Source organism: Bos indicus x Bos taurus, chromosome 28, assembly GCF_003369695.1.
Source record: "Bos indicus x Bos taurus breed Angus x Brahman F1 hybrid chromosome 28, Bos_hybrid_MaternalHap_v2.0, whole genome shotgun sequence".
Lineage (NCBI taxonomy): Eukaryota > Metazoa > Chordata > Mammalia > Artiodactyla > Bovidae > Bos > Bos indicus x Bos taurus.
The window spans coordinates 37396701-37414779 of NC_040103.1; the positions used below are offsets into that span (position 1 = coordinate 37396701).

The 18079-nt window shown below is 38.9% G+C and overlaps 1 protein-coding gene across 6 annotated transcripts in view; it reads left to right on the forward strand.

Moving 5' to 3' along the window:
• Positions 1-18079, forward strand: part of NRG3 (neuregulin 3) — a 1272378-nt gene that overhangs the window by 526789 nt on the left and 727510 nt on the right. The gene's annotated exons all lie outside the window — the stretch shown is intronic.

An 18079-nucleotide genomic window follows, 5' to 3' on the forward strand; every position in this document is an offset into this window, starting at 1 on the left:
AGATGGCACAGAGAAATGTGTCTTATGGTTTTGAACTTAGAATGTGTCAGCAAATCCTGCCTGCCTCCACAAGCCAGCTTTGGTTCAAGGAGGTGGGGGTATGAGGTGCCATAGTGGTCAGTGACACAGGTTTGGAAGGACTGATCAATGATAGTGGCTGATCTCTGTAAGAGCCACCCCACCACGTAGCCCATGGCCTTTCTTCACCCTTCACATGGTGGCTTTCACGTGACGTGGGCAGTGGCATTACACTGACTTCATTTACAAAACTTACAACCCATTTATGTTCTCTGTAAACCCGAGTTAGGGATCAAAGGCAGTGAGAGAGGTTCCTTTCCACATTTCTCTTGCTGTATTTATTAGATCAGTGCGGATACAGGTAGAAAAGACATGGCTGACTTGAAGACCTCAAAAGAAAAGCCAAGAATGAGCTATCATTTCAAATCACAAAGTGCCTCCATGCTCTTTTCAATACCCAGCTATGTGTTAATGTTACCTTTGCCAACCCAGTGGTGTCGTGTGTAATAGGTAGTGCCATCAGATAAGTTTGAATTTACAGTTTATTGAAGGGATGGATCAGAAGTCTCACCTAAAGCGGTGATGGTGTTTTTCGATGGTGTTTTACCTCAGGGAAGCTTCAGATTAGGCCCCACCACTATGCGCAGGCAGGTCTGATTTATCTTTTCCGATAGAATGTCAAAAAACAAAAAAATAATTCCTACTGTTTAACATACAGCCTTGCTATATTCGCTATTAAGTTCATGGGTATATTAGTTTGCTAGGGCAATTCTAACCAAGTACTGCAGATTGGGTGATGTAAACAACAGAAATATTTTTTACCACAGTTTCTGGAGTCTCGAAGATCAGGGTATCGGCAGAGTTGTTTCCTTAAGGGCCACAAGGGAAGGATTTCATCCAGGCCTCTCCCCTCAGCTTATAGATGACGAACTTTTCTGTGTGCCTTTTCACGTTCTTTCCTCTGTACAGGTCTTTATCCAAATCTGCTTTTTCAAAAAGGACACCAGTCCTGTTGGATTAAGGGGTACTCTAATGGCCCTATTTTAACTTAAATGCATCTGTAGACTCTTATATGGTCCCATTTTGAGGTCCTATAGGTTAGCACTTCAGCATGTGAGTTATTTGGGAGACACAATCCAATCTGTGACAGTGGATCTCAGGTCCAGAAAACAAAAAAAATCCTTTTCTTTTGCACACGTGTACATGTCTAATTTTTTAAAACATAGACAAGCAGAGGTATATCTGTGGTTTGGCTGGAAATGTGTAATAATTTTGGCCTCTGTCTACATATTTTGTGCATATTTCAGCACAGACAACCTGTTATTTAACATAGAGTCACAACATAGCTAATCATGACAAAAGACCAGCCTAAGACAGGACTGGAACTCGAGTAGGTTAATAGATGCCTATAAATCTCCTAGTAGTGTGTGTGAATAAATCACACATTGCATGTGTCAGCGATTCATCTCCCAGGCTTTGCTGTGAATAAAAGGCTTACATTCGTCCCTGCTTCAGCCACTTCTAAGAATCCCAATGTAGCTATTCATAATGTGCCATTGTGTACAGTGCTGTAATATGTTTCATTTATTCTCCTCCACTCGACAAATGTTTATTGAGCATCTCTTATCACCAAGATACTGTTGAATAAATAAATACAGAAATGAACTTCGGAATTAAATGGCACTGCAGTTTGTAATGCACTTGGAGCAAGTGAAATACTTCGTCTCCAGGAAAGAAAGAAAACAAGAGAAATGACTTTCATGTGACTGGCATGCTACCAGGGCTACGTTACTGATGTATTACTAAGCGGATTATGTCATAGGTTAAAGAAACCACAAGTTAGTAGATTGGAGCAACAGTGTTAATGGGTATACCTGCATCTAGCTCATTAAGTAGTTTGCTTTTTACACATATGCAAAGATTAAACATTCAAACCTGAGAGAAGTTAAACTTATGTATGTATTTTTAGTATTTTAAAAATAAATTGCAATCCCACTGATCTGAATCAAGGTATGTTTTTTCACGTGTTGTGATCATGGTGAAACAATTTTGTTTCCTTGCCAAGGAAGAGTAGTAACAAAAAATTAAAATTACCTAAAATTTCCTATTCTGCCTGATAGAGATCCTGAAAGTGTATGCCCCAAACTGCAAATCCTTGTGATAAGGGGAGCTTCATGATTTTCTGTTTGTTATTTTCTCAGTCTTTAGTGCATTTTCAAATCTTTGAAAAAACTATTCATGGTGAAGATAGTTAGAAATTATAGAGCAAACTAATGAAAATTTAAGAGGAATACCAAGATCCTAAAATAACTTGATAGGTTTTAAAGAATAATAAATAGTCAAACCTGGTATTGCTAAATTTACAATTTAAGTCACAGATCATTGGTTGGCTGATTAGTAAAAGCAGAACCTTTTGTACTGTGGAGGTTAGTCTAGAATAAAGAAAGATTCATAAATTGGGAAAATGAGTCTGGTTTTTGTGTAAAGGTGGTTGACTTATCAGGTAAAACATCAAAGTTGAATTTTTACTTCTTATATACCCAAAGTTGTTCTTAATGAATTTAAAAGGTAATATAATAAATAAATTATTAGAGAAAACAGTAAATAAAATTAAATATGTCTTGACATCAGCAATTGAAAGTAAAAAAAAAAAAGCAATGAGCAATAAACAATGAAAGGAAAAATGAACAGCCTTGAAGCAACTTGTTTTCTTTTTTTCATCTGAATGTCATAAGTCAGAAACAAAATTGAAAGTGTCAGTAAACTACAATAAGCATGGCGAGGAAATGATATTTTGATGAAGTCAATAGATCAATAAGAGTAACACTAAAATTAAACCTCGGTGGGAAAATGGGCAAAAGACAGGAACATCCTCTTCCCTTGAAATGGAATCCAAATAACCAATAAGCATGAAACATACTCAACCTCCCAGAGAAATGCAAATTAACTTGTTTGCTCATCATATATTGTAATAATGTTTAAAAGTAGTTTGGCAAGGACAAAGTAAAAACCATCATCTCATTCACTAAACTCGATGGAGTGTACTTTGTTAAACATCTTCTGTAGGTGATGCATCAGTCTGTTTCCGTATCTTTACATTTTTTCCTAAGAGTTAGCTTAGAGAAATGTATATGTATATTTGTTTTTAAGAGCATTCACTATAGGATTTGTAACAGCAAAACAAAGAAAACTTGAATTCTGATGTCTATATAATTCAGAACATATCTATACCATGGATGCATTCAACATAACTTGAATTTTCATAATTTTAAGACTATGAAAATGCTCATTATATCATGTTATATACAAAAATCAGGATGTAGAACAGTAAAAATGAACATAAGTAGCAATCCGGTTCTGAAAAAGAACTAAAGAAAAAGGCTAATAGGATTTATAGCTGTTGTCTTCTTTGAACCTTGAGGTTTCCAAGATCATTACATTGCACACGTATTTCATTTACGTAACATCTGGTTAAGACACTTGACCCATGCTTCTCTTCTTTCCATTAAGAAAGACAGCGTCCCTGTCTTTGTTAAATGAAGGTCATTATAATTCACTATTAGGCTGATAAGAGAACTTTCAATTAAGCCATTCTAGATTAAACACTATAAAGTCTGTTAGGACGTGTCTGCTCCTTTTATTAAACTTTCATCTATGCTCTTTATAATAATCATTTTCTATGCTGAATTCGTGTGTTTTGAAACATAAAAAAAAGGGATTGAATAATAGGATGATATATTCTGCAGAAATTAAGCTGAGTAGAGAAGGAAAGGAAGTACTAGAAACACCTTGAATCAAAGTATCCTGAATAAAAGCAGGGTATTCTCTAATATATTTATTTTTATGCCATTTCTAGAAATTTTAAGAACTTTGGAAATGGTGCCTTTGTAGCATATTTCACTGGAGTTGAAAGTGGTAGCCATCGTAACTGAAAAGATTGCTAGGTATTTGAATGGACCAAATGTGTTTCGAGGCCAACTTCAAGTTAAAAGGATGTGTCTCTTCTGAATTGAAGCTCATTAAATGTTGCACCAGCCTTGCTACAGAAATGGATTCTCAAAACTTTGGAAAGAATAACATTTGAGCTAAATTTGACCTGTAGTGATCATTTTGGAAATCTATCAAGCAATTCATTTGAAGATGCTTGAATCACTTGAAATATGGAACTGCTGGAAAGAGAGGCAAGCAGTCCAATAACAAGCATTGCCCGAGGCAATACTTCCATAAAAGTGCTGATGGAATGTACAGCTAGCTGGGTAAAATGCTCATAGGAGTTGGTGAGTGGAAGGGGGGAGGGTTTGAAAGGGGAGGAGAGCCGGAGCAGGAGATGCTGTTCTTCACTGTATCTAGTTCTGCTTCAGTAGGTTTTGAAATCAAAGCTGCCATTTTTATGTGAATTGATTGGGCACAATGTAACGATATCCCTGTGATATACTATATAAAATTACAGGACCATCCCTATCAGTGCTTTGCTCCATCAGTTTGGAAGTCCATTAGCTTTTCCACCTGGGGAAGGTCCTATTATCATAAGTTTCTCCAGTAAGTGCTCTGAGAGTGGCCACTTCTAATTCCCTGTGGTTGTAGCAAGTCAGAATGGAAATGGGGTTTTGGCACACATCCCTAAGCTCCGTTGATGGGAGAGGATGGAGGCTGAAATGTCTATAAATCCAAGCCTAGTGGCAGAGTCTCAGTGGAGTGGAATTGAATAGCAGGGTGAAGAACCTTGGAAGCATTTTCAAGTTCATCAGATAATTGTGTTCAGGAGAATGTTAGCCACAGCCCAGACGTAATTTGAGTAATCTGAAGCAGCCATGTTCATACTAGGTGGTCTGCTGACTGCCCTTGTCAAGAAGAAGTGAGCCAAGTAATCACTATGCATCTGTTTCTTTTCTGTGGATGAAGATGATCAAAATAGTCTCATTAACTCAGAAAGCAAACAAACCAAGAACACCACCACAGTGAATGAAGTTTTGCAACGTTATGACTCCTAGGCAGTGGTTTACTTCTTCCAGCTTAAACTGTTTACATTCCACCAGAGCTGGGGTTACTTAAAGGGCTACTGAAACACCAGAAGACCAGAAAAGCACATTTGATAAAGAATAGCAGCATATCTTTTAGTTGATAACCATAGGGTTTTTTTTTTTAACTTTAATATTTTATTACTTGATTAGCAGCTCTCCTTAAGGCATGGAATAGTTTCTTTTTTGTTGTTGTATCAAAACCATTCGTGTTTTTAAATTGTTTTCTTACATGATTTAGGGTAAGAGGTACGTGAGGCAAATGTGGGTGTTCAAGATAAAGACACTTGAGTTAAAAGCTCAACTTGGCTTTATGCTGGCTGTGTGTGTTTTTGGCTGGCCATTTAATCAGAAACTTCAGTCTTCTATTTGAAAAAAAGAGAGAGAGAGCAGACATGTGCCAGCCAACCAGACACATTAAAACCTTCCCCAACAATGTTGATGCTAGAATTGAAAGCAGCAGCATATAGAAAAACACTAAATGTTTAATAGGCATTATACATTTAGAACATATAATTCTTCTTCCTCTCTTCTATGCATGTTGAAACCAAACAAAAGCATGTATGCTGGAATCCTATCAGAGAAATTGAGTGGGTCTCATCTGCTTATTTCACTAAGAGAAGTCTTAGGCTCAAAAGGGGGAGATCACTTGACTTGTACCAGGGCTTCGAGGTGGGTACTCAGTCTCCCAGCACAGAGTTCAGCTTAGACCTACCAGTGTAAGTTAAAGAAAACTCACTCAGAGACTTATTTAAAAACACAATAATACCTGATCATGGGCAAGAACACTTTTCAGAATCAAGGATCATTGTATCTATTCAAGCAGTAAGTTTAGGAGCAAAGCAGCAACAAGAGGCTGCCTTTTGTTAGGGGAATTCTCTCTGTTGACAATTCATGAAGAGAGGAATCCCCTCTTATTCTTCATACCATTCAGGTGGAGGACCCTTCACGTATTTTCTCTACAACAGCCCTGGTTCTGCCTCTCCAGGCATTTATTTCCTGCAGGTAGCGGGTCATAGTCCTGTTATGGTTGGGGCAGTCTGGGAGCTTGTGCACGACCAGAATGCTGTGATTTGCATATGCCATAGTTCAAGTGGAGGATAGATTATTATACTAAGTTTATTTAAATAAAAGCATATATCCATAAGTATCATTTTAAAGAGTGATAGACTGTTTGTATGGATGTGAACCACACTAACCAGGGTACCACAGACCCTGCTGGGCAGAACATCTGAACCATCACCGTACTGATCTGAGAACGTTTGATGGATGTTTGTCTGAGGAACCTGCCCGGCAGGGTCTGTGGTACTTTTGTCTACACGTATAACAAGATGTCAGTCTTTGTGTACTCCGATAATTATACTCTCTAAGTGGAAAAGCATATGCAAATCTACTTGATAGATAAACCCAGGGAATGCCTAGATGATGCATCCTATGTGTCGGGCACCCATAGCAGCCCTGGAGGGACGTAGCAATGGCTGAGGCCAAGGGCATTTCTCAGGTTATACGACAAGTGGAGTAAGGACTCAGACTAAGTAAGCTGATTCTAGGGTCAACGCACTTACCCTCTCCACTAATACCTTTCCTTTAAAATCCTATTGGTCCAGGGGTTCTAAAATCCCAACTGCTTAAAAATACCACCTGAGAAGCCCATATAAGCTCTAGTATCTTCTAAGATATCAGTATTAGTTATATATCAATAATGACATATAACTAACATATACATATTTAAATTCTCCAGCATATTATAATTTGAGTGACCATATTATTGTCATCCAACCCCAAAATGTTTAAGATATAACTGGCAATTTTAATAATTTCTTATGTAAAATAAGCATAAAACCAACAATGCCCTGAGCTAACAGGGACATATGGTTGCCCTAATTTTAATTTCAGCAAAACTCAATTTGGTGGAAAAACAGACCACCATTTGCTACATAAATGCTGTATTTTCTTAGTATAAATTGCATGATACTATATACAACCTCTGCATTGCTGTTCCCACTTTCCTGAAGTTAGCTAACAGTTCTGAGAGTCACTGAAGACCTTCAGGGTCTCTCCACCATACCCCAAATCTGTAATCTGTTAAATACATGCCAACATCCGATTAGCGTTCTTTTCAGTATTCTTAGCTATTATTTGTGGAAACGAAAAAATGTGATGGGAGAACCGAGCCCTTCTTGTTTTATGGAAAGAAATCATAGACAGTGTTCCTGAAGTTTAACTTGCTATGCATCTCTACAACTCTGTATAATTTTTTATATGATCACAGCTATTCTGGTAGTTCTGTGATCACAGGAAAACAGCTTGAAGCAAAATCAATCCTATATACATACAAGTGTGCACGCACACACACATATCTTCTGTACTTATTAGGCAGTCAATACAGGGCACTGAGATTCAGTAGCAAACTATGAGCCGTGTTCCCTTCCTTTACAGAACGTGTTTGTTGGAGCACCAGGCAGTCAGCACAGTCTAGCGTTACCGGATGCCATAATGGGTAAACACTGATAATCACTGGGAAGGAACCAAAACTCACACTTGCTTCAGCAAGGAAATCCTTACAAGACTGGTAAATTTGGAGGAAATATCTTCATCAAATATATTTACATACAATCCCCATTGCAGGTTTAAAAAAATCAAATAGAAGATTAAAATAAGGAATGGGGAAAAATGAAAACAATAGCATTATACGGGGAATATCTTGTTTGGAGATATGTCACATTTGAGTGATATAGAATGTGTTTGTAGATATATATGTCACGTGTGAGTGGTACAGAATGTGTATTTGTCCTCTCCTTTGTCATTCGATCACCAAGTCATGTCTGACTTTTCATGACCCCCTGGACTGCAGTACACCAGGCTTCTCTGTCTCTCACCATCTCCCAGAGTCCTGAACTAAAAAATAAATGGCAGTTTTATGCATTATTCCCATCATTCCCCAATGTTTATTAAGCATAGTCAATGTTTCAGGTCCAAGTAATGGGAATATAGTGATAAATGTTTTCAGAATAAATCAGAAGAGCAGTTGAGAAGGTCAATTTCTAGTTCAGTTCAATGTAACAAATTCTGTCATCTGTTAGCACTCAATCTATATGAACTGTATGTACATAGCTTATATCTGCAGAGAAGAATCCAAAACCCAGTAGTCCTAAAGCCAAGAAGACCTTCTGAGAGGAGCATACGAATTGCATTTGGAAAGATAACCTACTCATTTCTTATTTTGAAGCCTGCTCTTGCTTGCCAACCATGGCATGGAGAATTGAACTGCTGTTGGGTAAAATTCGCTTCAAACCACAAGGAGGAAATTTCAAAATTATTTAAATGCAAGTAAGAATAATCAGTTTCATATAATAAATTCTTTATGCAATTGGTCACTTTTTTTCTGAATTATTTCCTTGAGTTATTTCCTCTCGTGTCCAGAGAGTACTCAAAAATGTATCAAGGTATGATGAGTTTTTTTTAAGGCTCACTGGGATATAGGAATATTTCTTATTACAAACTGTTTGAATATTTTATACCTTATAACTTAAAATGTTATTATATATGTTTATTGATAAATTGGTATTTATCAATTAAATAGTCAATCTCGGTAGTAGGGTCTGCTACTGACCCTAATGGAGGCCATATAATCTGAAAAATAATCAAGTAAAGTCATTCACTAGGTAAAATGACTCCTGAGTTGCTGTATTCTTAGTGCTGGAGTAGATGAGGAACTTTAAAGTTCCAGTCAAATTGAAATATGGGAAAGTTAAATAACTCACATCTTGTAATTTTCAAAATCCTAAGCTCTTGCTTTTGTTTCAGAGAGACTTGTCCAAGATCACCCATTCATTACTGGCAGGTAGAATCCAGATTCCTCTCCTGTTAATCTCACCTGTTTCTTTACCATTGTTCGCATAAATGAAAAGCCAGATGGAAAACCCTCTCTTTGACTTGTGTCCCGCTTTGCTTTGGTTAAGATGTAATAACAGAGTCTTTGCCTTCCCCTTGCCCTGCACCTGCTTCCTTAGATGTCCACATGTTGCTCAGAAATGACACTATTGACTTAGTACCTCCCCCTCTAGCTCAGCAGGTCCTGGGAAAGGACCTGAATCTCTCATGGAAACTGCAGCTAAGCAGAACCACCTTCTGTGTGAATGTCCAAAGAGAAGGAGCATGCTGAGGAGATTACAGGGCGGAATTTATCCAGACTTAATATGTGATCTCTGTCCTCAAAGCAACAAGGGTGGCTGAACAGGACAAGAAGGTGTTAATACATTTTTTCCTCTTTCTGACTTACTTGCCTCTGTATGAGTCTCTAGGTCCATCCATATCTGGGCAAATGGCATAATTTTGTTCCTTTTTATAGCTGAGTAATATTGTATATATGTATCATACCTTCTTTGTCCATTCATCTGTTGATGGACATTTAGGTTGCTTTCATGTCCTGTCTGTTGTAAATAGTGCTACAATGAACATTTTGGGGTGCATGTGTCTTTTGGAATTATGGTTTTCCCCAGGTATATGCCTAGGAGTAAGATTGCTGGGTCTTATGGGAGTTCTATTTTTAGTTTTTTCAAGAAACCTCCATACTCTTCCCCATAGTGACTGTATCAATTTACAGTCCCACCAACAGTATAAGAGAGTTCCCTTTTCTCTACACCTTCTTTAGCATGTGCGGTGGATCTCATGGTAGCTTGGATTTTCATTGCTCTAATAATTAATGACACTGAACATCTTTCATGTGCCTCTTGGCCATCTGTATGTCATCTTTGGAGAAATGTCTGTTTAGGTCTTCTGCTCACTTTTTGATTGGGTTGTTTGTGGATTTGGTATTGAGCCGAACGAACTGTTTATATATTATAGAGATTAATCCCTTTTCAGTTGCTTCATTTGAATATTTCTCCCATTCTGAGGGTTGTCTTTTCATCTTGTTTATGATTTCCTTAGTGCAAAGGCTTTTAAGTTTCATTGGAAAAGACCCTGATGCTGGGAGGGATTAGGGGCGGGAGGAGAAGGGAACGACAGAGGATGAGATGGCTCGATGGCATCACCGACTCAATGGACATGAGTTTGGGTAGACTCCAGGAGTTGGTGATGGACAGGGAGGCCTGGCGTGCTGTGATTCATGGGGTCACAGAGAGTCAGACATGACGAGTGACTGAACTGAACTGAGGTCTCATTTGTTTATTTTTGTCTTTTATTTTCATTACTCTAGGATGTGGGTCAAATAAGATCTTGCTGTGATTTATGTCAGAGAGTGTTCTGCCTGTGTTTTCCTCTAAAAGTTTTATAGTGTCTGGCCTTACATTTAGGTCTTTGATCCATTTTGAGTTTATTTCTGTGTATGGTGTTAAGAAGTATTCTAATTTCATTTTTTTTTTCTTTACACGTAGCTGTCCAGTTTTCCCAGCACCACTTATGGAAGAGACTGACTTTTCTCATTGTATATTGTTGCCTCCTTCGTCAAAGATAAGGTGACTATAGGTGCATAGGTTTATCTCTGGGCTTTCTATCCTGCACCATTGATCTGTATTTCTGGTTTTGTGCTAGTACCATACTGTCTTGATTACTGTAGCTTTGTAGTATGGTGTGAAGTCAGGGAGCCTGATTCTTTCAGCTTCATTTTTCTTTCTCAAGATTTCTTTGGTTGTTCAAGGCCTTTTGGGTTTCTGGTTGTTGTTCAGCTGCTAAGTCGTGTCTGACTCTTTGTGACATAATGGACTGCAACACAACAGGGTCCTCTGGTCTTTACTAACTCCCGAAGTTTGCTCAGATTCATATCCATTGACTCAGTGATGCTCTATAAGCATCTCATTCTCTGTTGCCCCCTTCTCCTTTTGCCTTCCATCTTTCCCAGCATCAGAGACTTTTCCAATGAGTCAGCTCTTTGCATCAGGTGATCAGAGTATTGGAACTTCAGCATCAGTTCTTCCAATGAATATTCAGGGTTGATTTCCTTTAGGATTGACTGGTTTGATCTCCTTAATGTCCATGGGACCCTCAAGAATCTTCTCCAGCACCACAATTCAAAAGCATCAATTATTTGGTGCTCAGCTTTCTTTATGGTCCAGTTCTGACATTTGTACATGACTGCTGGAAAAACCATAGTTTTGACTCTATGTTATGCTATGTTAAGTCGCTTCAGTAGTGTCCGACTCTGTGTGACCCCATAGACAGCAGCCCACAAGGTTCCACCATCCCTGGGATTCTCCAGGCAAGAATACTGGAGTGGGTTGCCATTTCCTTCTCCAATGCATGAAAGTGAAAAGTGAAAGTGAAGTCGCTCAGTCGTGTCCGACTCTTAGCGACCCCATGGACTGCAGCCCACCAGGCTCCTCTGTCCATGGATTTTCCAGGCAAGAGTACTGGAGTGGGGTGCCATTGCCTTCTCCATTGACTCTATGGACCAGTACAAATTGTAAAATTTTTCTAATTCTTGAAAAATGCCATTGGTAATTTGTTAGGGATTACATTGAATCTGTAGATTTGATAGGGATTGCACTGAATACTATCCATTGCTTTGGGTAGTATAGTCATTTTCACAATACTGATTCTTCCAATCCAAGAACATGGTATATTTTTCCCGTCTGTTTGTCTCATCTTTGATTTCATTCATTAATATGTTATAGTTTTCTGAGTACAGGTCTTTTGGCTCCTTATGTAGGTTTATTCCTAGGTATTTTATTATTTTTCTTGTAATGATAAATGGGATTGCTTCCTTAATTTCTTTCTGATTTTTTTAAGACATGATGATATTTTAAATTCCATTCCCTGAAACTCTTGAGTTTTTATGTTGAGTGGAAAGAGTAGACAAGAGTATGGTTTTCAAACCTAACAAGTGTCACTTTGATTAAATTATGAAATCAAGATTCATTTTCTTTATCCAAAATCAATTTATTATTTCTATCTACATATATGAAATATTTGCAGAAAACTTAGTAGTTTTAAAAATTAATTTATTAATATTTTAAATATAAGTCATGATTTTCCAGCACTAAAATTTTCCTAACAAATTAAACATATCCATTCAAGGGTGCCTTGACCATGGATCATTGTTGAATTATTCAGGAAGAATGTAAGGAAGTTACATTTAAAGGTACATACTGGCATGTTCAAGTAAAATGTCCTGTATTTTCCCAATTTAAAATGTATTTCTTTTGTCTAGCAGAGCTGGTATGAGGTTAGGAGATCAAGATAGCCATATGGTGTTTCCCTTACAATGGGTCACGTAGCATTTTGGCATAAATACTGACATTTCAGTATGGCAGAAACCAGAGAAAGAAAGGTTGCAAGAGTTCCTAAAACAGGATGACTTTCTAGATTACCAGAGACTAGTTTATCATTTAAACACATCATAAATGCAGTTATAGCTCACCCTAGAGAAAGGAGTTGTTATTTCAACAGCAGACTTCATTAAATAAACAGACCCCAGGCTTTGAGGCTGGCGTGTGCTCCAAAATGGGAGTGTGGGGAGACTAAAATGATGCCAAGGCCAGCATGCCCTGAGCCTGGCCTCCCTGGAGTCCTCTGACAGCACATTGATCCCAATGACCCTGTGCTCCTGAAGGGCAGAAATTCAATTAGGAACTCTCAGCTTTGAGCCTCAGGAAGGAGGGGTGTGTGTGTCAGTGGGAGGCTCCACAGCTGGAGGAAAACCATTCTCCAGCAGTTTTAGAACAATAGAGAGTGAAAAACACTAAGCTGGAAAGAATGGGCAGAAAGGATGAGCTGATAAAGCATCTACATTAAATAAGGTCATAATTTTTCTACAGTTTGGGTTGTTCTCTTGGGCTAATTTACAGTCACAATTGAAGTCACGTGGGAGCCTTACTATCTGTGACAAGGTTTTGTTTTTAGTGCTCTGGAAAGCTCTTTTCTTTCTGCCTGGGTTAGCGTATATGAAAGGAATAATGATTATTTTAATGATATTAAATAGTAGCTTTGATCTCTTCCCCCCACAAGCTAACCGAAACATTATCTAGATTTATGAAATGATTCATTTGTGAACAAAACTTCTATTATAATATTCCTGTGCACCTGCCTGACTCTCTCACTAGGCTATGAGCTCATCTTTGCTTCTGGAACCTGCCACCTACTCACTAAAAATAAATTTTATGAATGAAATAACCCTAGAACATACTTACCATCTGCATTTTTCAGAGGACAAATGTGAGGTGTTAATAGGGAGACAAAAATTCTGAGAGTCATCTTCCATTTTACAGTTACCAAGTGCAAGGCAGAAATCTTGAGACTTTATGGGAATGCCAGACCACCTGACCTGCCTCTTGAGAAACCTGTATGCAGGTCAGGAAGCAACAGTTAGAACTGGACATGGAACAACAGACTGGTTCCAAATAGGAAAAGGAGTACATCAAGGCTGTATATTGTCACCCTGCTTATATAATTTATATGCAGAGTACATCGTGAGAAACTTTGTGTACTACTTCCTAATTCCCTGTCTAGTCCTCATATTAAATCTGCAAAACAATGTCCTATTCCCATTTCATGGCGAGAAGGAACCTTGGAGAGGGAAGGTAGCTTCTTCAAAAACAGCTAGTAAGTGGCAGGGCTGAGCACCAATCGCAGTTCTGTTGGGACTCTCACGCTCTTCGTCTTCCAACCTTGTCAAATTTACACTGTTGTAAAATCATGAAGGTTGAAAGTTTAAAAATATAGATTCTCAGGCTCCTTCAGGGAATTTTCTAACTTAGGTCTTGAGACAGACCCCAAGAGGCAATGGTGCATTCAGATGATTCTGATATGGAGACAAATTAGGGAAGCAGTGAGTGAGACTCATAATTCTCACACTTTAATGAATGGGTAAATCCTCTGGAAATTCTGTTCAACTGAAGATTCTTGTAGAGGAGGCCTGGGGTAAAGACTCAGAATCTGTGTTTCTAATAATGGTCCAGGTGATGCCTATGCTGCTGGCCTATGGGTCACTCAGAGAAGTGAGACACTAAGTCTGTTGGGCTACCCAGCACAGGATGCAACCCTAACCCCTGTCCTAGGGGGGCTTTTCATAATTCTGCCAGTATGATATATCCTCCACCCATATGCACCTCAATAATTACATCACAGCAAGATTTTCTGCATATACTTGAGAATATATTTGTGACACTTTGGAAACCCTTATGTATCTCTACTAGTTAGCTTATTAATTGACATATATGCTAGATGAGGGGTACCAGCAAAGTGATATCATCCTATACCCATCCCATCCACTTTATAATCCCACCCCAAGCCATTTTATAAGCCAATGCCTCATCAGGTTTCTGTTATATCAGGGTGATTTTATATACCACATCTGTGATTTCTAGGTTTAGGGTAGACAATTAGTATTTTCTCCAAGGAGAAAGGTTCAAGTTGAAGGGAAATGTTCTTTGTATCATTCAGAGTAATGGATACAATATTTGTTAAAAGTTGACAATAATCACATTTCCCCAGGAATTTGGTTCAACCATGATAATTTATCTGAGGCTTTTTTAAAAAAATAGTATTTTTCAAACTAAGAAATCCATCATGTATAAAAATGACAAAATGCTAAGCAGGTTTTATTAAAGGACAGCTCTGACTTATAGAAATGATGTTCTAAACCTAGGCTCTGTCACTTCCTTGCTGTGTGACGTTTGGTCATATCTTACCTTCTGTGAACCTTAATTTCTTCATTGTGAAATAGCATGATCGGAGATAATTTCTAAGGTCACTTCCAGTTTTAAGATCAGGTGAAGAAACTGAGTGATCTCTTGCATTTTTCACCTCTGTCAGTAACACCATGCGTTTCACTGAAATTCCGTTAAAGAAAAGCAGAGGGATTTCAGAAAGAGCAAATATTTCCAGAAGAAAACCTAGCTCTTCTGTCTTTTGAAGTACAAAAGAAGAAATTCTAAATTAAGAAGGACATGTATCTCACAGAAAAGGTGACACAAAGCAAACCTATTCCTTATCTGTGCCAGTGCTTTCCAGACTGACATGTTCATGTACTTACCTGTTGATGTTTAAAACAAAAATTCAGTAGGTCAAGGGTGGGGCTGAAATTCTGCTTTTCTAATAAGCCTTGGATCCTGGGGTGTTACTGGTCGTGGACCCGGCTTTGGATGGCAAAGTTCTATGTCCATGGGCTTGAAGCTTGCCTGTGTGTAGAATCACCCAGGGAAACTCAACATTCACATGCAGAATAAGCATTGGATTTCTATAAGTGGGACTTCGGTATAAAAATATATATGTATGTATGTGTATGTATTATGTGCTAAGTCATTTTATTCGTGTCCAACTCTGTGCAACTGTATGGATTGGAACCCGCCAGGCTCCTCTGTCCATGGGATTCTCCAGGCAAGAATACTGGAGTGGGTTGCCATTTCCTCCTCCATGGGATCTTCCCAACCCAGGGATGGAAACTGTGTCTCCTCCATCTCCTGTGTATATATATTTATTTCTCTATATATATTTGACTTGAACAAGAGAAAGTTATTGTATCAGAGTTCTGGATGCTAGAAGTCTGAGATCAAGGTTGGCAAGGTTGGTTTCTTCTGAGGCCTCTCTCCTTGGCTTGTTGCTGGCCGTCTTCTTCCCGTGTCTTCACATGGTCTGTCTTGTGTGTGTTTTTGCATCCTTATCAGCTCTTCTTACAAGGACATCAGTCATTTTGGGTGACAGCCCACCCTAATTACTTCATTTACCTTTCTTTGCCCTATAAAGACCCTGTCTCCAAATACAGTCACATTCTGAGGTACTAGGGATAGGACGAATTTTGTGGAATGCGGAGGGGCACATTTTAGACCATAATCCATGGTAAGGGTGGGAAACACAGGAAGGATTATAGGTAAAGAATACCCTAAGCACTTAACCCTATTGCAGGTTAGCTTTCTCTTCTTATAAACAGGATAGGCAAATCTATGTTAGGGGTTGGAGATTGGATGAGCAAATGCATCTGATCCCCGGGTAGTGGAAGTGATGGGGAGGCGGTGGCTCTGCTTCAGGTGGAAGGACCGTAGTAGCCTTCTGCAGCCTCTCTCCCTGTAGAAATCTATGTTTCTCAAGCTCCCAAGTAACTCAAGTGAGCAACCAGCATTGAGAGCCATTGATCTATATGCCTTCATAAGCTCTCTTCTTTGCTTCCCCTGATTCCTGTCAACTTTCACTGCCATGTTAGTAGAATTCAAAACAGGTGCTTCCCCTCATTTCTACCATTCCAGTAGATCAAACTGCCCATGCCAAGAGCGGATGCTGGTCCTCTGACAGGCTTCTTTCCAGTCTGTGCCTATATCCTCAGAGAATTCTGAGGTGGCCTCTATAAAGGAGTCCAGCTTTATATTCTGTTCCCCTTGCTCCTGCCTCACCATCACTTATGGGCCTGTTTCCATGTGGCTCCATGAGTTTGCACAATCTTCGCTTTCAAGTTACCTGCAATTGTCCTAGTAGTCATGGTACTCGTGTTTAGCAAAGTGTTCCATAGAGGCACGTTTAGAAATTTTCTAATGCTCTTCTCTCATCGTCTCTCTCTTCATACCTTCTCTTCCATCTAGCCTTCTGTGTACACTGATTGAGCACTGACTCTCTGTCAAGCCTGTACTAGTAGCTTCGGTGAAATTAGTGCATAGATAGAATATTTGTCCTGTGCTGCTGCTTTGGAATTGAAACTAGAAGTGGAATTTCTTGGCCCAAGGGCATGACCGTTTTCATGGCTCTTGACCCAGGAGTATCCTTCCTGCATTTGGGCTTCTGTTTGCTAATTAAATAAGTATAAGCTTGCCACTTATTGTTATCTAGTGCCCGTGTCTTTGATTAATAGATGCTTTACATCCTTTATGTAGATATTATGTGAACTTTTATTTTTATTTAAAAAGTGAATTTTTGAAGGTAATGACAAGAGAATAAGGAATTTTAAGCAAGTAACAAGTTCACTTTATACACCTATTATATAGATCTGTAGAAGCTGCCAGTTTATTCTGTGTGTGAAAGCACAGTACATTCCTTTTTAGCATTTTTTTTTTAATTAAACTGGTTCTCTTAGTTTTGAAAGTATCAGACAGTCTGATAGGATGAGAGTAAATGATTTTTATGCATCTCTGTATGCTTGGGTGTTTGTGTGTGTGCATGTGTGTGTGTGTGCACACACACCCCTTCCCAGACCCCTTGGAATGCAGAATTCTCAAGAATAATCAGTCAGTGTAATAAGGAGCTAAAGGTATTTTAGGAGAGGAGGGATCGAGAACCAGAATCATGCTCCTCCAAATTCAAAGTGAAGGGATCTTGTCTGGGAAGAACAGAATAATCCGGTTAAGATTCTCAGAAGAAAGGGACACCAGACGTTCCAAAGGTGAGCTCACAGGAGAAGGCAGAAGAGTGGACTGGTGACACAGGCTCTAATTTCCAGCCTGGAAAGTGAGCTGATTTTCTATTGCTGTTTAGTGGAACTCTCACTTATGGCTTCTCTACCTTGCAATTTTGAGTGGGAGTTAAAAAATCCTATACTCCTGCGGAGCACGGAGACTAACCTCTCTAGGTCAGGATTTCTGCAAAGCTTCCAAGGCTTGATGGATGTAGAATTCCTTTGAAGCATTACCACGTTCCTCAATGGTGCCACCTTGTGGCAAAGACTAGAGTAACAATGCTTGTAACTGATAAGACGTCTTCCACTGAGTGAATTAGAAAGGGGGGAAAGATTTGACGGATCAAATGAAAGGGAAAATCTTGAGTATTCAGCCACTAATGTTAGGAGACTTGAGAACTTTCTGCAGTTGTTTATGGAGAATTGTTTTGTTTTTCTGGTTTGTTTAGAAGGATCATTTTAGTTGCAGGGGAGAGAACTAATGGAAGGAATAGTTAAACTTCTGACTTCTGGACTTCCCTTGTGGTCCAGTGGTCCAACTTTCATTGCAGAGGGTGTGGGTTGGATCCCTGATCCTGGAACTAAGATCACACGTGGTGGGACAAGCAAACAAAGCTTCTAACTTCCCTAACGTTCGCCTAGAGGAACTCTGGAAAGACAGCATCAACATAGGAAAAACATTGTGAGCAAACCCTATGAAACCAGTTGAGAGGAGAGAGAAGTTTGA